We start from the raw sequence: 27868 nt of genomic DNA on the forward strand, positions 1-27868 counted from the left end.
AGAAATGCAACGGGATTAGGTAAGTTAACTTAGTTTTTTTTAAAACCTTTGTCTTTCTACAGGTTAGACTGTACAGGGATGCAGGTAGGGTTGCCACCTTTGTCACCAAAAAATACCGGCCATAGTTTTAAAAGGGGGCGTGGCTTATTACGGTATATTATTTGATCTCTGGGCACCCAGTGGCCTCTAGTGATCGCAGCCTCGCTGGCTGCTGCATCACTTGACACAGTGGCCCCAGTTGAAATGGCGATTCCCACAGTGGCCACAGTAGAAATAGCGACCCCCACAGTAATATTAACCACACAAAAATATTAACCCCCCTTAGTAATAATTAGAGATGAGCGAACATACTCGTCCGAGCTTGATATTCGTGTGAATATTAGGGTGTTCGGGATGCTCGTTACTCGTAACGAGCACCACGCGGTGTTCGGGTTACTTTCACTTTCCTCTGACGTTAGTGCGCTTTTCTGGCCAATTGAAAGACAGGGAAGGCATTACAACTTCCCCCTGCAACGTTTAAGCCCTATACCACCCCCCTGCTGTGAGTGGCTGGGGAGATAAGGTGTCACCCGAGTATTGAAATCTGCCCCTCCCGCGGCTCGCTACGGATGTATTCTGACATTAGTTCAGGGAAAGTGGTATCGTGTTGGAGCTGCTATAGGGAGAGTGTTAGGTGTATTGTAGGCTTCAAGAACCCCAACGGTCCTTCTAAAGGCCATAAATCGTCTCTATATGCGCTCAGTGGGGCCGGCGGCAGCAGCGCCGACCCCATTGAGAACATATAGAAGACAAATCCTTCTTTTCTGCCACAGCTGTAACAGCTGTGGCAGAGAAGAACAGTGTTTGCCCATTGAATTCAATGGAACCAGCAATACAGCAGGTTCCACTGAATGCAATGGGCTGCCGGCGATCGCAGGATGAATGGTCGGGAAGGGGTTAAATATATAACCCCTTCCCTGCAATTCATCCAGAAATGTGATACACTAAAAATATATACCGGCGTATAAGGCGACGGGGCGTATAAGACAACCCCCCAACTGTCACCTTATACGCCGGCAATACAGTGGAGCAAAGAATAAAAAGCATTACTCACTTCTTCAGACGATCTGCGCCGCTCCTGTAGACTGTCACTCCTTCCTGGTGTTCTGCGGTGCTCCTGCAGGCTGTCGCTCCCTCCTGGTTCCCGGCAGAGCATTGCTTTCTCTACGAAAGGCTTTAAATCCACGCCTCCAGAAACACACGTGCCTTCAGCCAATCACAGCCAATGACAGTGATGTCATTGAATTGCTGTGATTGGCTGTGTTTCTGGAGGCGGGGATTTCAAGCCTTTCATAGAGAAAGCTTTACTCCGTGGACCAGGAAGGAGTGACAGTCTGCAGGAGCGGCGCAGATCGTCTGAAGAAGTAAGTAATGCTTTTTATTCTTTGCTCCACTGTATTGCCGGCGTATAAGGTGACAGTTGGGGGGTCGTCTTATACGCCCCGTCGCCTTATACGCCGGTATATATTTTTAGTGTATCACATTTCAGGATGAATTGCAGGGAAGGGGTTATATATTTAACCCCTTCCCGACCATTCATCCTGCGATCGCCGGCAGCCCATTGCATTCAGTGGAACCTGCTGTATTGCTGGTTCCATTGAATTCAATGGGCTAACATCGTTCTTCTCTGCTACAGCTGTTACAGCTGTGCCAGAGGAGAACGTTCTTTACGCTGACAGTGTGGGGGGGGGGGGGCCACTCTTGCCGCTATTGTGGCTTAATAGTGGGACCTGTGAACTTGAGATGCAGCCCAACATGTAGCCCCTCGCCTGCCCTATCCGTTGCTGTGTCGTTCCCATCACTTTCTTGAATTGCCCAGATTTTCACACATGAAAACCTTAGCGAGCATCGGCGAAATACAAAAATGCTCCGGTCGCCCATTGACTTCAATGGGGTTCGTTACTCGAAACGAACCCTCGAGCATTGCGAAAATTTCGTGCCGAGTAACGAGCACCCGAGCATTTTGGTGTTCGCTCATCTCTAGTAATAATATTAACACCCCTCAGTAATAATATGAAACCCACAATAATATTAACCCCACAATAACATTAACCCTACAATAATAGTAACTTATTTCAGCAATATTAACCTCCCCAGCAATATTAACCCCCCCTCAGCAATATTACCCCCCCCAGCAAAAGCAGTAACCCCGCCCATCAACAATAGTAGTGATCTCCCCTTAGCAATAGAAGTAACCCCCTCAGTAGTTATAGTTCCCCCCAACGCCTATACCGTAAGACACACCACCTACTTCCCATCCAGAATTCTGGGAAAAAAATGTACACAAAAATAACCCCTAACTGCACTACACTACACCTTAAAAAACGAGCACCAAAACTCACCTACCACCGGTGTTCGCTTGCGGGTCCCCGTCGCTCCTGCAGGCTGCTGCCATGTCCTCTGTGCCGGCAGAGCATTTCTTTCTGGAAACGGGGCTTGAATTCCCCGTCTCCGTCAAAGATAATGCTTTGATTGTCAGCCAATGACGTTATCGAATAGCTGTGATTGATTAACCCAGCGCCAGCTTCTGCTGGCACGGAGGACATCGCGTTGGGGACCCGTAAGCGCACCGGAACACAGGCGGTAGGTGAGTATTGGACCCCACCAGTGTGATTACCAGTAGGGAGCTGCAGCACTCCAGTTGGGAATCACTGAGAATACCAGCCTCTGTGTCAGATGGGTGTTCAGGGCTGGTATTCAAAAATACTGGCCTGTAATATGGCCGGTAAAAAAAAAAATTCCGGCACCAGCCTCGCGGGCAACATACCGGCCAGACCGAAAAATTACTGGCCGGGTGGTAACCCTAGATGTAGGGCAGGATGCAGGTGAGTACAATTTTTTTTTCATTTTGCTGACAGAGCCCCTTTAAAGATAAGATAATGGAAGTGACCAGGCTATCTCCCACAATTCCGGACCAATTGAGAGATAGTCTACTGTTTGCAGATCTTTCCACAAGAACTATTCTGCGCTGAAGAGCATTTGCATCAAACGACAGTTCGTACAAGTGGGGTTTCCCAGTGAAATTCATTATTTCTAACAATGGATCCAAACTTTATGTGCAGCTCCAGAAGAAGCGTTACAACTCTGTAATGAATGAAACTTTGTAGCAAGGGAGATTCTTGAACCACACTGGAAAAGATGCTCCCCATCTATCCGTAAAGAATAGGTTCCAAAATCCCATAGCAAATGCAGTCCTAAGTGACATTATATCTTTTTACTGTAACACAAGGAAGTGATGCTTTTCATATATAATGCAGGACATCATCCTTTTATTCCCTCCACCTTGGGTGTCTAGCCTTTAATTTGTCGTACCTGGCACATATGTTACTGGTAACTAGTAAATCACTATGGTAGTGTAGGGGGTCTTTTTAAGGGAGACCAAATGCTAATGTTGCCTGGGTCCAAATTAGTATAAGCAATCAATCGAGTACTCAGAGAAGACGTGCTGACAAACAGTCAGTGTGTGATCAATATGGCTTCTAGTTTATTGAAGCAAATACATCAGGTTATATAGACCATAGACCACTGTCCAGGCAGGATGGGCTTATCTCGCGATCAGCATATAATTGCAAGAATACATTCCTTCTTAATGAGCTATTGTAAAGAAAAAAAGAAACTTAGAGACAGGACATCTTGTTAGTTTTTACCACAGGATGTTCTTGTAACTACATAAGAAAGACCTTGAACATTTTCAGAGGAGTTAGTTTTCCGGGCCACCTGGTCCTTATCTATCTTACCCAAAGCACATTTTGTATTTAAACTATTTATTCGTATTTTGATAGCTTAGCAACTAAATTAACCCCTTACATATCCCCCATTTTGGACATAGGGTCCACCATCATGCTAGGTACTCCACCAGAGTGGTGCCGGCTCCTGCCAGATTCCCTAGAGTCATGTGGTGGTCCCAAAGTCCATCTGGGTTAATTGTTTAGCAAAAGCCTTTTTTTTTTTTACTACAACGTGTGGTACAAGACATGATTAACTTTAAAGCAATATATATATGACGAGCAAAATCATCACTACTTGAAGCATACTTTGTAAAAATTCCCATGAATCACCCTCCTAAACCAGAGAACCAATTGGCAGGGTTCAAAGAACTAAATGTGTTACCCCACCAGCAATGTCTGGTTTCTAAGTTTTCATTTGTCCGTGCAAGCAGTTCTTTTGACTGAACAGGAACAGCCAGGAAAGGAAAACTAGTGGCACCAGGTGTGTGTACAAGTCCAACAGTCCTTCACCTGTGCGGTGTTCAGTCCATCTACCATCTAACAAATTGGTTATGGGCATTGTCCTTTTGCACCCTCTCATAAGGACGAAGCATGGAGTGAGGAGTCCAAAGTCCAACAATAAACAAAATGTCCTTAGTGAGGAGTCCGAAAAGTCCATCAATAAACAAAATGTCCTTAGTGAGGAGTCCAAAAATCCATCAATAGACAAAATGTCCTTCATTTTTCCTTCTCATGGGGGGGGGGGGGGGGGCAAAGTAGGGCGTGAAAAAGTCCCATTAGTCCCAAGACAAGCAATAGTTCCTTCAACTTTCACCGAAGTAGGTGTGGTCAGCAGGACTTGATAGGGCCCCTTGAATCTGGGCCCTAGGGATTTCCGGACACTCCTCTTTACGACCACCCAGTCTCCAGGTTGTAGGGAGTGAGATCCCTTTGAGTTGTCTGGGTCTGGAATGGGAGAAAAAGACTAGATTCTGGGTTACTGTTAGTTGGTCACACAGGTGCTTTACATATCCGGCTACTGTGTCATAGCCCTGCTGTAGGGCCTGTGGATGATACAGCCCCAATCTTGGCATAGAGCCAAACAACACTTCTTTTTACTTAAGCGTACCATTTAGTCTTTTAACTTTGTCTAAACTCTGCGGGTTGTATGGAGTGTGAAACGCTTTTTCCACCCCAAGGGCTGACATCACCTCTCGCATCACTTCACCTGTAAAATATGTACCTCTGTCACTCTCAATTGTCTCTAGTACCCCGCATCTGCTGATTACCTCATTCATGAGCTTCTGTGCAGTTACCTGCTTATTTACTTTAGTAACAGGGTAGATCTCCAACCTGAAAAGAAATCAACAACAAGCACATATTCATACTTCCCAACAAGTGGGAGCTGAATGTAGTCAATTTGCAATCCCTGAAATGGGTAGAGTGGTCTAGGCAAGTGTTATGTGGCAAATTTACTTCTGCCCTGTTGCTTTACGGCAAACATCATGCAAAATTGGACAGATGATGCAGCAGCTACAAAAACCCAGGAGCCACCCGTCCTCGTTCAAGCGTCGACGTCATTGCTGCTTTGATAGGTGTGTCTTTCCGTGCATCAGCTGGGCCATCATGGGGCACAGGGACCGTGGTAGGCAAGTGCTGTTGACTGTTCGCCATACGCCGTCCTGTTTCTGCTGCTCCCATATTTAGTCCATTTGTCTTTTTCTTCCTTGCTGGCTTGTAACTGTAAAGTCTTTAGCATATCAAAGTCCAAGTTTATATCAAAGTCCAAGGTTTTTATCAAAGTCCAAAGTTTAGTCAAAGTCCAAAGTTATTGTTAAATTCTTCTTTTCTTCTTTTCTTCCACGGCTTGAGGGCCGCTGCTTTTGCTGTGTGGACTGTGATGGCATTGCCTCTTGTTTCTCTGGTGTAGGAATTGGTGTGAGCTTTCCACTTTGTCAGGTAGAAGTAAGTAGGGCCTCCGTGAGACTCTGCACCGCTGCACCATTCTTAATTGGCTGTCCTGCTGAGGTAAAAAAAAAACTGTCTGGCCTTCCATGTTGGGCCGTAATCATGAGCTATGCCAAATGCATACCGGGAGTCAGTGTAAATGTTTGCCGTCTTGCCTTTTGCCACTCTACACACCTCAGTGAGGGCCTTCAGTTCCGCTTCTTGTGCTGAGACATGCGGGGGCATTCTGCTTTTAGGACATCTTGTTGTGTGACCACTGCAAAACCCGTTACAAACCTTCCCTCGTCATTTAGGTATCTAGATCCATCCACAAACAGCTCAAACTGGGGGTTCTGCAGCGGCTTGTCTGTGACATGCGCAAACCTAGCCGTTTCCTGGGCCATGAGGGCCACACAGTCATGCTGGTTTCCGATGTCAAATGCCTCCTGTCCGTCAGTCAGGAAGTTGTAAAACAACTGATCCCCTGTACTTACTCCCCCCCATTTTGAATCTACGTCACCTAATGGAAGTAAGGTGGCTAGATTCAAGGTGGTGCACCTTTGGCTTGACATGTTCGAGGAGGAATGCACTGCGAGTTCCATTGTATCTGTCTGGCCAGAGACAGATGTCTACGGCTTACCTGAGTCAGGATACCATGTATGTCATGTGGGGTGTAGATCACCATGGTGTGATCTAGGACAACGTCAGAACTTTTGTCCAGTAGTGCCTGGACTGCTAGAACCGCTCGGATGCATGATAGAGACCCTCTAGCCACCGCATCAAGATGGGCACTGTTGTATGCTACAGGTTGCTTTTTGTCACCATGCATTTGTGTCAGTACAGTGGTGGCGTGTCCCGCCATCTCAGTGACGTACATTTGGAAGGGTTTGTCATAGTCTGGCAGCTCCAGTGCGGGTGCACTGGTTATCTGTACTTTCCCCGCAGGGTCAGGGCAAATGGCCGTGAACCCAAACAGTCGTACAGAGGCTGCATGGTCATGGAGGCAGAGCATGTCCACGACCGCCAGTATGAGTCCAGTCCCAAAAAGGTACGCAACTGAGCATGGGAGGTGGGAAGTTGCATGTCACTTACCACCTTCGTGCATTCCGGCATCAGGTGTCTAGTACCTGGACCTAGGCAGTTGCCCAGGAACACTACGTGAGATTTGCAGAACTGAAATTTGTCTTTGCTAGCTTTGCATCCATTCTACTCTCATGGAGGAAACACAAAAGGCTTAGTGATGCATTGAGGCAATTATTTGGGTCAGGAGCACACAAAAAATAAGTCATCAACATATTACAAGAGGGCGGTGCCCTCGGGAATTGGCAAGGCGTCTAATACCAGCTTCATGCATCTGGTGAACTGGTTTTAGGCTATTCCGTGCCCCTTATGGCAGCACTGTCCAACAGTACTGCTTTCCTCTGAAAATAAATACAAACAAATACTGACAGTCTGACTGGCCCTTTAAACTCTTTCTCTTAACGGGGAACAAAAGGGGTATTGGCTGGGAAGACACATTCCTTAAGGGCCTTAAGTTAACATAAAGGAGAGACAGCGTCTGCAATTGCATCTTCCTGGACATGTGCCAGGGGGTACTGACGGACCAAGGGGCTAAGAGCTTGTTCCTGTGCGTGCGTAAGAGTGAGGACAGGGAGAGGTGTCGTTTGGTCTGCTGCCATCCGACAGGAGGTCGGGTGACTTTCAGACCCGGGGTGTATACGAGCCTCACCGGACGGGTGAAGTTTGATACAACATCCCAAGGACCTTCCAGCACAAGGAAGCACGTGAGGCATCGTGGCCCTTTAAACATTACCTCAAGCGGTTCCGTTTCTGCCAGCTGAATTAGCACTCCTGAAACCCCTTGCACCGATTACTGCTAGACAATCAGGCTAGTATTCTATTTCAAAAAGATCAGAACCTTGTTGCAAAAAAAAGTTTTAAAAATGGCTGATTTGCAATACCTAGATCACCTATGCCTTCTCCTCCCCCCTTTGAACTAGGGTACTTAATCGGAAGAAGAATAGCCGGGTTCAAGGTAGTAACAACAGTGAAAAGAATGACAAGAGCACATTGTAGCTGGATTTGACGGGCCAGAAATAAGTGCTTGGGTTGCACTTGCGTGTATATGCTCCGGGTGTCATGGGGGGTGAGGACCACTAGGAGTAGTTCAATACCAACTCCAAAGATTTGTCAACCATTGCCTGTACTGCTGCCACTGCACAAACACATGAGGGAGCTCCTCGAGCCACTGGATCCAGCCTCATGGAGTAGTATCCAAGTGGCCGTGGTTGTCCTCCGTGCTTTCGTGTCAATACTGTTGTCATATGGCCAGAAAATTCAGTACAGAAAAGAATAAAGGGTAAAGTGTAAACGGGTGAGAGAGAGAGAGAGAATGATTGAAAGACAGTCATAGAGTAGTTGCATAAGAGAGGAAACAGAGTGCATCCATGGGCGGCAGTATGAAACAAGGCCCAGAAAGGTGCGGAGTTTGGCAGCAGGTGTAAGTACAGGTATGGCCGTTTGCGCGTTTCTCCTACAGAACATTCTCTCAGAGACAGTATAATTGTGGCTTGTTGGCAGGCTTCCAGATTATCAGCACACAGCGCCTACATGCGGTGGGTGGCTGACTAACACCTCATCAGCACACAGCACCTACATCACACATTTTACATTCATTACAGTCTGAACACGGGTCATTAACTCTCATCCGTTCATGTGGTCAAGTCTCATTCAAATGTTAGTAAGAGTTCACACAGGACGTAACGCGTATGATGCAACTATGCTCATCTTGCAAACAAATGCATTCAATCACTCCCACCTCCCCCTGGAATCAGTCAAATTTTAACTGTTTGTAACACTAGAGAAGTATACCAGATTCCACAACAACCACTTTATCACTAATATTTCCCCCCCCCAAAAAAAGGAACACACATTTAGCAATCATGCACACGTCCAACCAATCACAGAACTGACATTTACATAAAGAGCAAAAATATACCTTAAAATCCCTATATATTTTCTATTTTTAAAACCATATAATTCACGTAATTCATTACAAGTTTCTTATTTCATCAGCGTCTGTCTTTCTTCTATGACTTTGAATTTTATCTCTCTATGAAACAGATTTTTGGAAAGCGGCCATAACATTCAGACTTTACACAACATTAACCATTAGTAATTATAAGAGGTATATTTCTCTGCACAGACTATCAAACAGAGACGGCAGGGGAATAGTTAAACACATAGAAGAGACAACATGCTAAGCGCTTCTAACAGCGCAATATTTTAAACTCTTGTTATTCTTGTTATAAGCCCCCACCGACGTGAGTGGGGTATAACTTTCTTGTAGAAGACTAAGACGTATAACAAAGTTAAGATTACATAACATCAAGACATACAAGACAAACAATATTGGTTATTTGTCACATAATTGTCCACAGATTCTGCATGAACTTGCTTTATGTCCCAAAGGAACACAAACTATAAAGGATTCCCTTTCTCTGATAACTGCCATATCTACACTTGCCTCAATCCATCTGTCTAACAAACTTTTATCCAACCTTTGACTATCTTTGAATCTTTCCCAAACTTGCTAGTTGAAGATTCCCAAAATTCTAAAAAACACCTGCTTTTCTCAACAATTCGCTACATTCTTTCCCCACGGCTAACTTGCTTTCTCTGACCTTTGCTATTTCTCTAGCTGTTCCCATATAGGCATACTCCTTGCCTTGAACGTTTCTCATATTGTCTGTTCTATTTTCTAAACTGGCGTCTCTGATATCTTATAGGCTTACCTACCGATATCCTCCCCTTCCCTAACTCCTATAGGGGTAAAATTGGTTTTAGACCATCCTGCCCCTATCTTAATATGCTCACTATTCTTCACTAAATATACAGGACACTATATCACGCAGTACTTTATAGGAGGACACGCAGTCTTCCTTGTCCTGGAATAGTTTTACAGCGTCTTCCAGCAATCACACAGATTACTTCGGAGGGTAAGGGGAGACCACACTTCGCCTCTCAGGGAACTTTTGGTGATATTATAACAAAGCCAACAAAAACAGATAATTGACAATGTGATACAAACAATCAGTACAGAAACTTCAAGAATTCCCTCAGGCAACATGGCATAAAACAACAGGGTATGAGTTCTTCCGTCTATTACAGTTTTATGAACACATACGTTAAAATATGGCGGAGTATTCTTATAAATACATGCAGCGACTAACCTTCTGTCAACGATGAGCCCAAAATCAGGGGAGCCCAGAATCAAAGTGGCAAGTCAAGGGCCTACCTTTCACCGGTGATTTTTGGAGTCTGGGGTCCCGTGATCCTGGTCCTGTGGTGTTGGCAGTTGGCGTCGTCAGATATCGGCTGCAGGTAAAGAATAAATTCCGCCCCACATTGGGCGCCAAGTAACTGTAGGGGGTCTTTTCAAGGGAGACCAAATGCTAATGTTGCCTGGGTCCAAATTAGTATAAGCAATCAATCGAGTACTCGGAGAAGACGTGCTGACAACACAGTCAGTGTGTGATCAATATGGCTTCTAGTTTATTGAAGCAAATACATCAGGTTATATAGACCATAGACCACTGTCCAGGCAGGATGGGCTTATCTCGCGGTCAGCATATAATTGCAAGAATACATTCCTTCTTAATGAGCTATTGTAAAGAAAAAAAGAAACTTAGAGACAGGACATCTTGTTAGTTTTTACCACAGGATGTTCTTGTAACTAGATAAGAAAGACCTTGAACATTTTCAGAGGAGTTAGTTTTCCGGGCCACCTGGTCCTTATCTATCTTACCCAAAGCACATTTTGTATTTAAACTATTTATTCGTATTTTGATAGCTTAGCAACTAAATTAACCCCTTACAGTAGTTTATATACCATTTATCATATTGCTTGCTACTTTTATGTTTCTTGCTATTCTTATGCCACAAGGTTTAGCTTGTGTTGTGGTACTTATGATCTGATCTAACAATGACCTTTTTCTTATTGATAATTGGTCTGGGGTGCTTGCGTATCTAACCATTCGTTTGTTATGCCTTAGCCGGAGGGGGGTTGGGTGACGTACTAAAGAGGAATTTGTCTCTGCTCAGGGGGTAACAAACAGACAGAGTTAGGCCCGATGTCCACGGCACGAACGGATCCTGATTGAGGAATCCCATACAGAATCGGTGCGTGCCCGCAGCCATGGACATAAGAAAGACCGTTTCTCAGCTTTGGATACAGCGCGGGTCTCCTCTGTTGCTGCCGGATCTTCTTTTTTCAGCGTGGCGTGCGTGTCCGGATGCGCCCGGCGCATACGCAGTGCTTAGTTCTCCTTTTAGTCTCCTGCTTTCCCCGCAGATCCGTGACATGTCCACAGTGACACAATGGAAGCCATCTGTGAGGCATGCTTTTCACTGCTTTTAGGGCATCCATGTATCTCTATGGGTGCATTAAATCCACCCGTGGACATTGGGTCTTACTTTTGCATGTATACTATCAGTATGGATATCCAGCAGCGGACGTGGTACTTGTGTGAGAGAACATATGATGCGCTGTATGTGCGCTGCAGGGATATGATGTACTATTGGAAAGCTCGTCCCGATGGCGACTGCAATCTGTATATATATATATATATATATATATATATATATATATATATCCATGCTCAGGAGAATTAGGCCACCAACAGATGGGCGGAAATTATGTGGCAGGATTTCCGCCCTTGGAAGCTGCCATAGGATTGCGTTAACAAACGCAATCCTAGGCGGACGGCCGCGATTTGTCCGTGCGGCAAACAAATCGCGGCATGCTCCCCAGCCGCCGGGTCCTGTCTGTGCATGCGCCAGTTGTCTTTGTCTATACTTGAGAAAGACCCTGAGTGGGTTGAAACGTCGCGTTTATGTAGGAATAAAAGTTATATCTTTTGAAACGGTACGCCTGGAATGCTATCATTTCCCAGTGATATATAGACTATTACTACTTGGGGCTGCTGTGGGATGTCACTTTAACTGGTGAAGGCTGCTGTGGAGTGTCACTATTACTACTGGGGGCCGCTGTAGGATGTCACTATTACAACTGGGGGCCGCTATGGGGTGTCACTATTACTACTGGGGGATGCTGTGGGATGTCACTATTGCTACTGGGGGCCGCTGTGGGATGTCACTATTACTACTTGGAGCAGCTGTAGGGTGTCACTATTACTACTGGGGTCCGTGTGGGGTAGAGCAGAAGAGCAGGAGGAGGTAAGTATATGGGTCTCAGGAGGGGAGCACTGGGGCCACTGTGGCATGTCACTATTACTATTGGGGGCCGCTGTTGGATGTCACTATTACTACTGGAGACCGCAGTGGGATGTCACTATTACTGCTCGTGGCCGCTGTGGGATGTCACTAATACTACTGGGGGCTACTGTGGGATGTCATTATTACTACTGGGGGGCCGCTGTGGGATGTCACTATTATTACTGGGGGCCGCTGTGGGGTGTCACTATTACTACTGAGGTCTGCTGTGGGATGTCACTATTTCTACTTGGGGCTGCTGTGAGATGTCACTATTACTACTTAGGGCCTCTGTGGGATGTCACTATTACTATTGAGGGCCGCTGTGGGATGTCACTACTACTATTGGGGGCCGCTGTGGGAGGTCACTATTACTACTGGGGTAGACTTTGGGGTGTCACAATTACTACTGAGGGCCGCTATGGGATGTAACTATTACTACTGGGCGCCACTGTGGGATGTCACTATTACTACTGGGGTCTACTGTGGGATGTCACTAATACTACTGGGGCCACTGTAGGGGGTCATTATTACTACTGGTGGCCGCTGTGGGATGTCATTATTACTACTGGGTGCTGCTGTGGCATGTCACTATTACTAGTGGGGGCTGGTGTGGAATGTCACTATTACTAGTGGGGGCTGGTGTGCAATGTCACTATTACTTGTGGGGGCTGGTGTGGAATGTCACTATTACTAGTGGGGGCTGGTGTGGAATGTCACTATTACTAGTGGGGGCCAGTGTGGAATGTCACTATTCAACTGGGGGCCGCTGTGTGGTGTCACTATTACTAGTGGGGTCTACTGTGGGATGTCACTAATACTACTGGGGCCACTGTAGGGGGTCATTATTACTACTGGTGGCTGCTGTGGGATGTCATTATTACTACTGGGTGCTGCTGTGGCATGTCACTATTACTAGTGGGGGCTGGTGTGGAAGGTCACTATTACTAGTGGGGGCTGGTGTGCAATGTCACTATTACTTGTGGGGGCTGGTGTGGAATGTCACTATTACTAGTGGGGGCTGGTGTGGAATGTCACTATTACTAGTGGGGGCCAGTGTGGAATGTCACTATTCAACTGGGGGCCGCTGTGTGGTGTCACTATTACTAGTGGGGTCTACTGTGGGATGTCACTAATACTACTGGGGCCACTGTAGGGGGTCATTATTACTACTGGTGGCCGCTGTGGGATGTCATTATTACTACTTGGTGCTGCTGTGGCATGTCACTATTACTAGTGGGGGCTGGTGTGGAATGTCACTATTACTAGTGGGGGCTGGTGTGCAATGTCACTATTACTTGTGGGGGCTGGTGTGGAATGTCACTATTACTAGTGGGGGCTGGTGTCACTATTACTAGTGGGGGCCAGTGTGGAATGTCACTATTCAACTGGGGGCCGCTGTGTGGTGTCACTATTACTAGTGGGGGACGCTGTGGGATGTCACCATTACCGATTGGGGCCACTGTAAGGTGTCACTATTACTACTGGAGGCCGCTGTGGAATGTCGCTATTACTGCTGGGGCCACTGGGGAATGTCACTATTACTACTGGGGCTATTTTGGGATTTCACTATTACTACTGGGGCCGCTGTGAGGGGTCCCTATTCCCACTGGGGCCGCTGTGAGGGGTCCCTATTCCCGCTGGGGCCGAAGTGATGGGTCCCTATTCCCGCTGGGGCCACTGTGAGGGGTCCATATTCCCGCTGGGGCCACCGTGGGTCTGATTCCACTACGATATATTGCAGGCAGAATCCGACCCGGCCATGGGCATGAGGTCATCCTGTGTGATGCAGTACTATAGTATTGCATTGTGCTGTATGCTGATAGTCAGACTCTTCATGGCACCTTTGGGGATTTTCAGTAGGCCCAGGGTGTCATGACAACCAAACAGCACCTTGCAATCTAATCACGAGGGGGCTGTAAAGGGTTGAAAGTTGAACGCTGATGGTGGCTGTTATAGTCGGGTGTCAGCTGTCAGAGACAGCCGGCCCCCACCATGGATGGAGCAGATGAGGGGTAAAGTGGTTAGTCTTCTCCACTGCTCCAGGCTTCTTCGCTGGCATGCTGCTTAGGTGACACGTTCATATACACACATGACTGCCGTGGCCAATCCCTGACGACAGCCGTGTGCGGCGGCAGCGCTATCCCAGCACAGGAGCCAAGGGGTGACTATAGCATATTTCCATCTGTGTGGCATTTGTATTTTTTATGAAATAGTGAAAGGAATGTAGCTGCGATCTGCTGTCAGCGCAGTTCTGTACGTTTCTGGTCTTGTCATCTTTTGCTGGGATATAAAGGTTTTGTGGGCTGTATACATGTGAGCCGCCACATAGGTGCCCATGAGAAAATGTACACCACCTACCATAAGGCCTCATGTCCACAGGCGGGTCGGATTACACAGGCGGAAGCCTGCAGTAGATTCCTACCCTGTTCGCGGCTGAGGACACTGCTTACCCTTCACTACGAATGTGTGCGGTAGTTCCGGCTGGCGAGCCGCCGTACATGCGCAGTGGAGGTTTATTTTTAAGTCCCCTGCTTTCCCATGGGATCCGCGGCCCGTCAGCAGTGTTAGCTGGAGCAGACTGCTTCCATTGACATCAATGGAAGCCGTCCATGCGGCGTCTGAACTGAAATGGAGCATGCTGCGATTTGTTTCCAGACCGAAAGGTCCGCAAATCAAATCCCCATGCTTTATTTCATTCGCGGACGCCCATGTTTCCCTATGCGCAGCTTGATTTGCGTATCTTTCACGCGGGGACATTGGGCCTGAGTGTTTGCCCTTGAGCCTTATTGATCGTCATTACAAATGCTCTGATCATCAGATGCGCTAGAGCTTACTTACAAAGAAGAGCAAAAAATGGATAGGAAATACAATTATCAAAACCATTTCTTACACAGCTAGGGTAAAATAAAAGCTGCGCTGTGATTGGTTGCTATATATTATACTACTGACGTAAAGTAAAAGCTGCGCTGTGATTGGTTGGTATTTCTTATACTACCGAGGTAAAGTAAAAGCTGCGCTGTGATTGGTTCCAATGGGAAACCCAGAAAATCTCAATCCATGTTAATGTGTCATTCGTTCAAGTTTGAATCCTGGGCAACGCCAGTACCCCTGCTAGCCTAAGGCCGGCTCTCCACAGGCATTGCGAAATCCCACGGCGGAGATCTGCCCGGGAGCAGGAGTCGCACACAAAGCACCGACGGCCAGCCTTATCTAATAGATAGGCTGTCCGCGGAGAATCGGGGGAATTCGCAGCACGCTGCGAATTGCCCGCTACGAGCGGAAAATCGCAATGATTCTCCGCTGGTGGACACGGGGCCGACACTTTCCATAGAAACTCTATGGAAGGCTTCAGCCTGCTCCAGCCTGCATGATTCGCCGTCGAATTCACGGTTGTGGACAGGGGGCCTAATAATCACATATGTGCAGCAAGGACTTCTGCCCGTTTGTGGAGGCCTAGTTTATGATGTGCACAACCTTCCCCTCCGCTCCTCCGCACTTAAAGGGGTGGTCTGGCCGTGACAAGTGCATGTGTGCACTTCTGTATGGCCATTACAAAGCACTTTGTAATATACATTGTGCATTAAAAATCAGTCATACAGAAGATATATACTTACTTACGACAAATTTCTGTCTTCACCTCTTGTAGGGCCGTGGACGCGTGTCCCCTCTGTTCACGCATGCGCAGTAGCCCTCCTTGGACTGTGGGTGCGTGCCTGTTTCTTCGCGCATGCGCAGTAGAGCTTGTTGGCTCAGGAACGCGCGGCAGATTATTCTCTCATGTGTCATCAGCTGGAGGGTACGTATTACTACTGGGGGTAGTAGGGGTGTCATAACTTGTAGCACGGAGGGTGCGGAGTAGGGGGAGGGGGGCTATCATAACTTATCGCATGGGGGAGTGTGGGGGGAGGGGTAGTATTACTGGCAGAGAACTGTGACTATTGTGAATGGTTGGGGAGCTGACAACTTGTCGCCGCGTGGGTTGGGGTGATAACAATTTGTCGCCGTGGGGGATGGGGTGCTGACAACTTGTCGGTGCAGAATTTGGGTGCTGAACACTTGTCACAGTGGTGGTTGGGGTGCTGACAACTAGTCGCTGTGGTGGGGCGGGGCGTGGGAGGAGGGCTGTCAGTGTTATTTGTCATGTTGAGGGGTGATAGGGGAACTGTCAGTGTTACTAGTCCTGCGTGGGGAGGGTCAGGGGAGGGGTCTGTCAGTGTACTTGTTGTGCGTGGGTGGAGGGGCTGTCAGTGAACTTGTTGCTCCGGGGGTGGAGGGAGGGGGGCTGTCCGTGTACTTGTCACGCTGATGGTGGGGGAGGGGGGTTGTCAGTGTACTTGCCGTGCTGTGGGTAGCAGGAGGGGGGGGGTTGTCAGTGTACTTGTCGCGTGGGGGTGGGGGTGGATTGTCACCATAACTCGTTGGGGCAGGAGGGGAGCTGTCACCATAACTTGTTGAGGCGAACGCTGTCGATATAACTTGTTGCACGGAGAGAGGGGTGTTGTCACCATAAGGCTGCGTTCACGTGGGGCGGATTTGCCGCGGAAATTCCGTGCGGAATTTTGCCGCCGCAAATCCGCATGTGGCCGCTAATCCATGTATGGATATCCAGCAGCGGACGTGGTACTTGTGTGAGAGAATATATGATGCGCTGTATGTGCGCTGCAGGGATATGATATACTATTGGAGAGCTCGTCCCAATGGCAACTACAATCTGTATATATATATATCCATGCTCAGGAGAAGTACTCAGCGGACTTAGGGCTCATGACCACAGGTGTCCTCGCGGTGTTTTATCTTTCTGATACCACATAGGCGCAGCGAGTGTACTGCGCATGTCTGTGTATCTCAAACACGCGGTTATGTGCAGTGTGACTGTCTTTTTTTTTTAAACTCCCCGCTGTTTCATAGCTGCGTTGCGTATGAATTGTCGCCCGTACATAATATATTGCATATGGACAGGCTTGTATACGCTGCTCATACAAACGTATAGGGCTCACACTGCATGGTACGCCGGGGAATAGAGCATGTTGGGATCTAGTTCTCGCTGGTATCTGTACGCAGTGTCTATACACTCATGTGCAAGGATTAATGAGTCCATTTACTCTCATTAACTCCATTCACCATGCATTACACGGCCGTGTAATATGCGGTGAATAAACGCCCGTGACACGACCCCTTAGGAATAATAGTTATAATGCAAAGGCGTCCTCTGTTTCAATCCACAAAGTACTCGGGGTGAACCAATGTGGAGGTCCCTCTGCATGTTCCCCTCTGCCCTTCTTCTGTAGACACTGGTGGAACTTTTCAATGGTACGCGGTCAATCAGTATGCAGCTGGGATCATCCTCCCCTGACGTCTTCTCTTTGGTTCCGTGAGAGCAGAGGGGAGGAGGCGTCCAGCAGCTTACTGACGTTACAGTGTGCACCGGGATCAGCGCCGCTAGCAGAGGACCAGGAGGGGGTAATTATATGACGTTCTCATAGTCACTATTACTACCGGGGGCCGCTATGGGATGTCACTATTACCGCTGAGGCCGCTGTGGGGGGGGTCACAATTACTGCTGGGGTATGTTTACACGTGGCGTAAATGTTGCATAATGTCCTCAATGGAATTTTCTGTGGCCAATTTTGCAGCATTTCGGCATCCAAAAAGCAGTCAAGATCTGCACCCTGTCTATTTTGAAACAGCCCTGTCCTTTTTAGTCTATGGAGGTAAAATCATACGTCATGATAAGCTCCGCCCCCTGACATTTTGGCATTCTGCGATAAATAACTGGGCTTTGAGTTGCAGTTTGGGCACCCGGTCTCTGCAAGGTATGCCATCACTGATCTAGGACATTCCTGTAACCTAGCCGGACCTCTAGGGTTCTGAGGGATGTCATACCAGTAAATTGCGCCATATATAGTTTTAAAGTATGTCTCCATGCATCTTTCATTCCATTTGGCCTTCCTCACGGCCGTCCACCCTTTAACTATTTCCTGGGGTATCTCCAAGTCCTGGAGTTACCCTGCCCATTTCTTCAACAATAGAGAGTTGTTCCCTATCGTCCACCCTTCTCTAAACCTAGAATACAGGTCAGAGATTGATTGGTTTTGTGAGGAGCTTCTCATGAGAACGTCTATAGTATCGCTTCTTTAGAGACGTCAACTAACCTAGCACATAAGAAGCTTCGTACTTGTACATACGGTAGGAAGTGAGTAAATTATATGTGTCGCATATTTCTTTGAACGTCTTGTGCCTGGGTTCTTCTTGATGGAGAAGGTGTTGGACTTTTGCAATGCCCTTACTACACCACAGTTCAAACATAGGTTTTACGGGTTATTTTCCAGGCTGCTATAGTGTCTCTTGTCATAGTAGAGTGTTTACTGTCCGGCGGGAGATTGGTGAAACTTGTGTGTAATAGGGCATTTAGGCTCCACGGGTTTAGCAGTTGTGTTTCTAGATCATAGTTCGTGAAATTGTTTGTTCCCCACAACCAGTCTAAAGAGAGCCTCATTGGGCTGGCCACATTGTATGTGCGAATATCTTGAACATTGAGCCCCCCTCTACACTTAGAGAGCATTATCTTTATTCAGGGTGATACATGGGCGTTTATGTGACCCTATGAAGGTCATGAATGCCGAGTGGAGCTTTCCCAGATCCCGTCGTTGTAGAAGGAGTGGTATGGTTTGTAATGGGTAAAGGAGTCTTGGGAAACTAATCATTTTGGTTAGACACCTTCCTATGTTTATTCCCAAATATCATAATATTTGGGAATAAATAGCATTGGATTCCAATGCATCAGATCCCATGGCTGTATTCCTGTGCCGTGAAAGAGCCCAGATGAGCCAATATAGCCTTGGGCGCTTTCACGCTCGGCCGAAAATATAGTCCTGGAACTATCTTTCCATCCGGAATATGTCTGCCGCTTCAAGGGCTCCTCTGGGAGCCAATGACAGCGGCCGAAGAAGGGAGGTGGGAGGGAGTTTAGCAGCGTGACTGCTACACTCCCACGCTCTTCTCTCCTCCTCTCTCCTTCCCTCTGGCTGTTTGCAATAGGAGGGGCAGGACACGAGCGGAGCTAAGCGCCGCCCTATCCCGCTTATCCTATTGCTGGCTGTGGGTAGGGGCGCGTGCTTAGCTCCACCCTTGTCACGCCCCCTCCTATGCTGTGATGGCGCGGTGTGACATATGGAGACGGAGGCAGCTCGTTACAGCAATAACCGTTTTTATTAAAATATAAATGACATGTACAGCATACCGCTCCACTGGAGGGTTCATATACTTAAATGTTGTATTAGAACGTTACAATATTGTAGCCTCTTGACAGCAACCAAACATTCAATAGATTCCAAACAGTTAATTACAATGTAAGGGCTTAACACATCGTTCGCTGTAGGATGGCAGCAGTAAGGCACGGGTCAATCAGGCCTTTCCCATATCTGCCCAATTTGAGAAGAATTTACCAATCCCTTCTCAATAGTTCTGATCAATATACCTGCAGGGCTCTAACTCTAATTACAGGTACTCTACTCAGATGGGCGGCTGCTGGGATTCCACATCCAGCTTCTGCTCACATTGTGTGTAAGCTGGTCAGCTAAGCACACTCAGCACACAATAAATGAATGGAAGCCTTCACTAAAATATTCGCTTCTTCAGACCTTCTTCACTTTAATCATTCAGCCCACACTTCACGGAACTGAACATCAGAACAGCGAAAACTATGCAATGCTGCTCACTATAAATACTTACTCTCCTCATACAACTAGTACTTAGCTACTCCATAACAATCACAATAAGCATATAATCTAAAGGCCCCCTGTCCACGGCAGTTTATTCGCTGTCGGTAAACCGCCAGCAAATCACTCCGGCCGACGCTTCCCAAAGCATTGCTATGGAAAGTGCCGGCACCTGTCCACGAGCGGAGAATCATTGTGATTCTCCGCTCGCAGACGGCAATTCGCAGCATGCTGCGAATAGCCCCGATTCTCCGCGGTCAGCCTATCTATTAGATAGGGCTGACCTGCGGAGATTCGTCGGCGGCTCCTGCTCCCGAGCGGCAGCTCCCGCAGCGGAGCTTCGCCACGGGATAGCGCATAGCCCGTAGACAGACGGCCTTACTCATCCTATTACATAATTATGCCAGTTTGTCACTAAAGATGGTGCTATATTCAATACCGTCTGGTAGCATTAACTCTTTCACACGAGCCTCCAATTCACCTGCTGTAGTACAGCAGGCCTTTTCTTTGTCCGCACAGCAGCTTCTTCGTGAGCCTTTACACAGGCCCCTTGGTCTCTCTATGCGCGTCCTGCTAGTTGAGCCCCTGGCAGTTGACCAGCATGGGGCACAGCCACTCTCAGCACTCTTCTTACTAGTCAGCCTCCACCACTTTAAAAGTTTGCTGCATCACACTCCTCTGCTGTCACTGATGCTGTTATATGGCGCCTATTCGACACTTAGAATTTTCTCCCCCTTTTGGGGCAGGACTTGACACTGTCCTTACATAGCTGTTCTGGGCAGGAACACGCTAGCCATGTCTCCACCATGTCACTGAGTGGACAGATCCTGCTCTCGGTGCTTGGAGTGTCTCTCCAGTTCTCTGCCTCTCTCCCCCTCCCAATCCCTTAACTGACCAAGCCATGCTGCTAGTTGCTAAATTATCTACCCAAGCAACTTTTTGAGTGCTGTGCAAAAAGTGGTGAGTCTCCTATCTGCTCTAAATAGTCCCCAACTCCCTGCTGGTATGTTTCCATATTTAAGATGATATATGTGTAAAATCATAATTTGGGCTTTATATTGGTATTACTTTTTCCATTGCTTTAGGCCTGTTTTAAATGGGTGACACGATATCGCTGCAAGAATATCGCAATGCTATCATATTGGTGGTCTGTGCGATATCACTGCGTTTTCTCGTGGTGATATTGTGTTTTTGTGTTGCTACCAAGTCGTGCATGGGGCTACAAAGGATTTTCAGGGGGCTTGAGATATAGGCCCTACCCTGAAAATAAGCCCTAGCTGCGGAAAAAAAAAATTAACAAAGCAAATATATCACCTAAGTAGCGTTGTTAGCTCCGTCGCATTTTCTCTCAAGTCCCCGGCACTTATCTTTAGGCATCTCAAAATGGGCTAGCCTTTCATGCCCCATGTGTATCATTAACCTTTAGGTGTCCTTGACCCTATTGCAGGTTAACCGGTTGTAGTTCCTTGGACCAATTGTGTTAGGTATTACCTGGAGCGCCAAACATGGCTTGCTGTTTGGAGATGTTTTGACCCAGTTGTCTAGTCCTCATAATTTAGCCCTTGTCAAACTAACTGAAATGCCTATAAAGTCCATTATTCTTCCAGAACATCAACTTCAAGTAAGTATAAGGTCTCTTTCCCACAAGCGTATATCAGACGGCCGTTTTCATGGCCGGCTGCTATAGGCTGTGATCTGATGCATTGGATTCCAATTCATCAGATCACATGGCCATATTCCTGAGATGTAAAAGCACCCGGACGACCAATATAGCGCCGGACCGTTTTTATGTCGGGCCCAAAAGATAGTCCTGGAATTATCTTTTGGGCCGGAATACGTCGACCGCTGCATGGGCTCCTATGGGAGCCCATAACAGTGGCCGACGGTGGGATAGAGTTTAGCATCGTGGCTGCTAAACTCCCTCCCTCTGCTCACCTCCTCCACCCCACCCCCCGTGCAGGCTCACCTATGCTCTCCTCCCCGCTGGCTCTTTACAATGGGAAGGGGCGGTACGTGGGCAGAGCTAAGCTCCCGCCCTCTCCCTGCCTCTTGTCCATAGCAATCAATAGGAGGAGGCGGGGCAATATGGCTCTTAGCTCTGCCCGCCCCCACCCATTGAAAAAATGAACTGGGAGGAGAGCAGAGGTGAGGCTGCGATGGGAAGGAACGGCAAAGGGGCGACATATATGCGCTGGGATGCATGCCGTGTGAACGGGTGCACAAACGTTTGATTTGTGTGCCCTTTCACCAGGTTTATCTCTTCCAGCATAGCGTATATCGATCGGCAGTGATAACGGTCGGCCGATATACGCTCGTGGGAAAGAGCTCTTATACTCATATCTTCTGATTCAGCATTTCAACTCTCATGAGCCCATAAGTTTAGTTTATGGGGCTCATAGGAGCTGACAGATTCCCTTTAAATGAGATTTGGAAAAAAATGACTCAGACCAAGTACAATAAGTTAAAAAATGTAAAATTTATTATTTGTGTATTATATGTGTTTTGGTTGTTACCTCCCATCACTCACATAGAGGGAACAGCAACACGCAGGACAGGAAAAAAACCCTGTGGAGGAAACCTGTAGGGAAACCATGGCCGCTGTACTGTCCTTCCTCCGGGCATAATAAGGGAGGTAACATTATAATATGTGTGCGTGGTGATGGTGTGTGACTACCTACAGTGACTATGTGACTAGCTACATTGTGCGGGTATATAATCATGTTTATTGAATGCGTTGCTGTACAGTATGTTAGTATGAGTCATGTATGTGGCTATAAAAATGATTCGTGATGTCTTCCGTCTTCATCTGTGGCCGCTGCTGTTGGGATCCGTGTCGTGTTCCTCTTCTGCCTGGTGGACTCACCACATCGATGAAAACCTATGGATATTCTTACAAAGGGCGCTGGGTGGAGGTGGGTTGCCGCGTGGGCCGTGGATGGTGAACTCCTGATGATGTCTCCTGCACATGCGAATAGCCCAGCTGTGATGTATCTGCCGCTGTCTTCTCCACGCCCAATGTGTAGGATCTTCTGCCATGACCTAGGATTAAACAGCATGGGATTAGTATTATTATCACACAGACTCTTCATTTAAGACTGGAGTGTTTTGTATTATTCTAACTAACCTGCTCGCAGGTGCTCCAGTCCACCAACGCATTCATTCCCATCCGAAGGAACAGGTCGTAACGTCTTTGATGAAATTGGTCCATGCTCTTCCTCCAGTCATCTCCTAAGGCCCAGGCATAGATTTCTTTATTGAAGTCGATGTCCTCCTCCATCTGGTTGGCTAAGAAGCTGCCAGAAAAAAATAGTACTCATCTTCATATTTCTACATCCGCCTATAAATACAAATCTGTTCTAATAAAAGCAACTCACAGCGCTGGGAAGAAGTTTATTCTATATTCCTGGGTGCGCAGTCCGGCTCTCCTGAAGTATACGAGGACCATCGCCAGGAGGTACTGGTGGGAGGAGAAGGACAGTGAGAGGCTGGAAGTTGATTTACATTCTATATAACTCTACAGAATTTGTATAGTTTGTTTTTTTGCTGTAATGCTTTTACCTTTTTCCAAAGATATTTTATTTTTTAAAACTATTTTCTGCCACCATAACTCTTTAGATTTCCTGTTGTCATAGTTGTGTGAGGGTTGTTCTTTGTTATAGTTTTTATTGGTACCACTTTGGAGTACATACGACTTTTTGATCAGTTTTTATTACATTTTTTTTCTTGGAGACGGGGTGACTAAAAAAGTGCAATTCTGATGTTGTGTATTTTTTCTTCTGACGATATTCTCCGTGTGGTCGAATAATGTGTTACTTTGGTAGATCAGTCATCTACACATACAGCAATACCAAACATGTTTTTATTATAAATATAGGAAAGAAGTTTTCTTTTCAAACTGTCATCACCTTTTATTTTTTTAATAATTAAAACTTTTTTATACTCATTTTTACATTTCTTTTAGTCCCTGTAGTGGGCTTTAAATTGCAATTGTTTGATCACTCAGAAGGCCCCAGGCTGCCTTGACAACCGAACGGCACTTCGTGATCACCCCAGAATACTGATTAAGATATTTAAAGGGTTAATAGCTGTTGCGAGTGTGTCAGTTGTCAGAAACAGCTGGATCCACCTTGCATATTGTGGGATCGGCAGCTGATCCTACTTCATACAAACCCTGCGCGTCCCGGGGTGTGAAGGGGTTAAATATGGTGCATATTCTATTATTTGGCAGATTTTTTTACTTTTACTCTTCACAATATTATCTTACCATGTCAGACGTCCTCATGCAGCCGTCTCTGGTCAGGAACTTCTTGAAGTAGCTGATCTCTAAAAAAGAGGAGTAATATCAATATTTTAGAAATAAATGTATCAAATGTATCAATCTGTTTAGTGACAATAATAAAGTAACAAAATCTCCTCTGGGGCATAACAGTGAAATAAATAGCAGAAGAGCGATCCGTTCTGTAGGAGTCTCCTGAAGACCGAGGACATCACCTGTGGTGACAGTATCACACAGACAGTAGTACATTATATCAGACTGCCCATGAGAGGTTGGAGATAAATAGGTTAGAATGAATGACAGGGGAGTAAAGTGTTAATAACAGAAGTGTTACAAGGGAGTAAAGTGTTAATTGTATAATAACATGAGACCCAGGACCAAACTTCAGCAATTGTTGGGATACATTCGGAGTCTGACAGCTTCATCTAGGACGGTGTGTACCTGCTGCAACACTAGGAACATTGGATGGAGTCTTACCAAGCATTCGGAAGAAAGCTTCCCTTTCCTCCCGCTGTTGGTAAGGGTCATCCCTCCATCTCTTCAGGTAGGGTTGTCGGAGGGCAGGGAGTAGACTGTGGTAGAAGGAGAAGATATTACAGTAAGGGCTTCCACCCACTTGTGCTTCTTTACGCTGCGATATCGCTGCGTTTCTTTAACACAATTGTCAATGGGACTTTCTAATGATAAAAATGCATCGCACAAAAATTGTAAAGCACAAACTTGTGATGTGTTTTTAACATTAGAAAGTCCCATTGACAATCGCGTTAAAGAAACGCAGCGATATCGCAGCGTTACAAAAACGCAAGTGTGTGGGAGCCCTAATAAGAATCCAATGTTCAATATGACCTTCATTGTGTTGTGCTGAATGTTACACTTACTCTTCATTCCGCGGGCTGTTATCCCACTTCCTCTTCTGGCTGATGTGTTCTCTGTCGTCTCTTCTGAAGAGCATGCGTAGAATCCTCACTACGGCGTCCATGATCCTTAACAGGGGGAATAAAAAGGGATTATTAGTAGGACAAACACTTCATATTTTCTGTGTCCAGTATAACTACATTAAACATATAGATCACAGTGCTGTCCCTATAGACCTGTCATTACACCATGTATATGTCCCGTCCCTCCATATAGTGTAACTGACCCCTATAATGAACTTCATAGCTTACTCATAGCATATCTTCTACGCAGAACAAAAGAAAGAAAGAAAATGTCAATAAACATTGTTCTTTTAGGTGAAATAGAAAAATTATTACACAGCGCCATATTTATTCCTAATCACCCAAATATCTCCATATTCACAAGCAATCACTCAAATGTCCAGATTTACTCATAATTATATAAATATCTGTTTATTAATATATATATAATAATTAAGTCACCCGAAATCTCCATAATTGTTCATAACACCCACATCTGTCTAGATTCTGTTTATAGTCCTCAGAAGAGTTCCATATTTATGCATTATGACCCAAAATCTGCAGCTTCTCATACATGTGATATGTAGCACTGTCGCATTCCGGGAAAATACCACAATTTTGTCACCCATGTGAAAGCGGCCTAAGGGTGGCTACCCACTAGCAATACTTTTTCTTGTGTTGCAAGAGCAAGTGGTTCGCAGCGCAGAGAAAACTCTGCAATATCGAACAGTGTTTTTAATGGGGCCGGCGGCAGCAGCGCCAGCCCTATTGAAAACATAGGGAATACATTGCGAACGTCTGCCACAGCTGTGACAGCTATGGCCGAGAGTTCCTTCATCCCTGCGGGGGTGAAGGAATACTTTGCTAAAGCTGTCACAGGTGTGGCAGAAGTCCGTGATGCTATCCCATTGCTTTCAATGCGTTCAGCACTGCTGTGGCCCCATTGAAAACAGTGGGTTGCAGGCAACCACTGCAGCAATGATTTTCGGGGAAGGGCTTGAAATATAATTCCTTCCCTGAAAATTGTCCAGGCTGTTAAAACCAGTCTTGCAGTGTGGCAGTATGCACTGTTCTGCTGAGGAGGTATACTGGGTCTGCAACAATATTGAGGTAGGTAGTATGTGTCAAAGTAACATCCACATGAATACATTGCCTATAGTGCATCTTGGCGCTAGCTATTCCCAGCTATTCCCTAGGTAAGGGCCGCAGACACCCGGCTGTCCCCATGATGTAACAGACAATGTGATTCATCAACCCAGAGCCCCTTCTTCCATTGCTCCATGGTGCAGTTCTGTGTACATTGTCTCAACTGTGGGATTGGACTAGACAGACTAGACTTCGCTCCCAAGGGTAAACCATCTAAACATCACAATTTGGCTATATCTCCTAATCAGCCATCGAGTTACAGACCACGAAGATTCATGTTATTTATTTTATTTTTTCTAAACTTGTTTTTATTAACATTTTTCACATTTACATGCATTCATACATACATGAGGAATCGCAGTATTGGCATATGATAATGCATTTCATGTTTTCTTTTAATCCCATATGCAGAATATGTCCACAATTTATTACTGGAACATGAAAGCAATGAGCACTGTGCAAAATTCTTTCCCAACTTCCTCAATTCCCCCCCCCCCCCCCCCCAAATCTTAATAACTCCCAACCTTACTCACAAATAACATTCAGTCATTTATTATAAAAATACAGTAATATAAAGTGAGGTATAGTAAAATAAAACAGCACAAATGGTGAAAGCCGCTGGTGCCACCTCATGGTCCTTTTCGTTTCTTCATGCGTCTTGTTGTGCTTTGGGACTATATTGGACCGCCGGCTAGAATTGCAACTCGTGTGGTGAAGATAATCTGAACTATGTTATTTTTAATCTGCCCAGTTGACTCGCATCATCTTGAATATGGTACCAGGATATATTGGTAAATTGTCTCATACTTTCTATTATCTCATTTGACTTAGGTAGTTCTCTATAAAGTCTCTCCATTTTTTTTTAAATTGGGGCTTGGTATTCTACACTTCCCTCTATCTCTACTCTTTCCATTTTCTAGAGATATTTTAGCTGTTGCAGGATATCTGACACTGCCGGGGGTTTAGATTGTAGTCAGCTATTCAACAGACATCTTTTACTTATCAGGAGAATAGTGTGTATCATGTTAGCATTTCTTATCTGATCAAGGAGAGGGTGAAATATGTATATTTGTGGTGTCAGCTGTAAGAACTGCCCGCAATATCACGCACCAATGTTTGGTTCTGAACCCAGTATCATTTAATCTTTGGGCAGTGCCAAATACCATGCAGGAAGTTAGATTTTGTCAAGGAGCATCTAGGGCATTGGTGGCGAACCTATAACACGCGTGCCAGAGGCGGCACACAGAGCCCTCCCTGCTGGCACTTGCCGCCGTTGGCCGCTCACCACGCTAGTGAATTTCAGCTAGGACTGCGATTTCCCTCCCGGCATTCACTCAGCAGCACTGCTAGCGGCGCTGATCCCAGCGCACATTGTGATGTCAGTGTATACCTGGGATCTTCCTCCCCCTCCCCTGACATCTCCTCTTTAGTTCTGCGAGAGCAGAGGGGCAGAAGCGCCCGGCAGCACACTGACGTCACAGTGTGCACTGGGATCCATGTCACTAGCAGCGCTGAGCAGAGGAGCAAGAGGGGGTAAGTATATGGGTCTCTGGGGCTGCTATGGAATGTCACTAGTAGTATTGAACTGTACCATCAATAATACTCGCTTTACTACAGTATATGCTCCGAATTTTAAACAACATACATTCATTCAGAAAACTCTGGCTATTATCGACTGTAATAAGGTGGGCTCTTTGATATCAGTGGGCGATTTTAATTATGCCCTTTGGCCCTCTATGGATACATCCACTATTAAACCTACTAACAAACCAACATCCATTGTTTCTATCCTTAATAATAATTAACTATTTGACATTTGGCATTTATAGCATCCAACTAAAC

This window comes from Eleutherodactylus coqui, chromosome 1, assembly GCF_035609145.1.
Source record: "Eleutherodactylus coqui strain aEleCoq1 chromosome 1, aEleCoq1.hap1, whole genome shotgun sequence".
Lineage (NCBI taxonomy): Eukaryota > Metazoa > Chordata > Amphibia > Anura > Eleutherodactylidae > Eleutherodactylus > Eleutherodactylus coqui.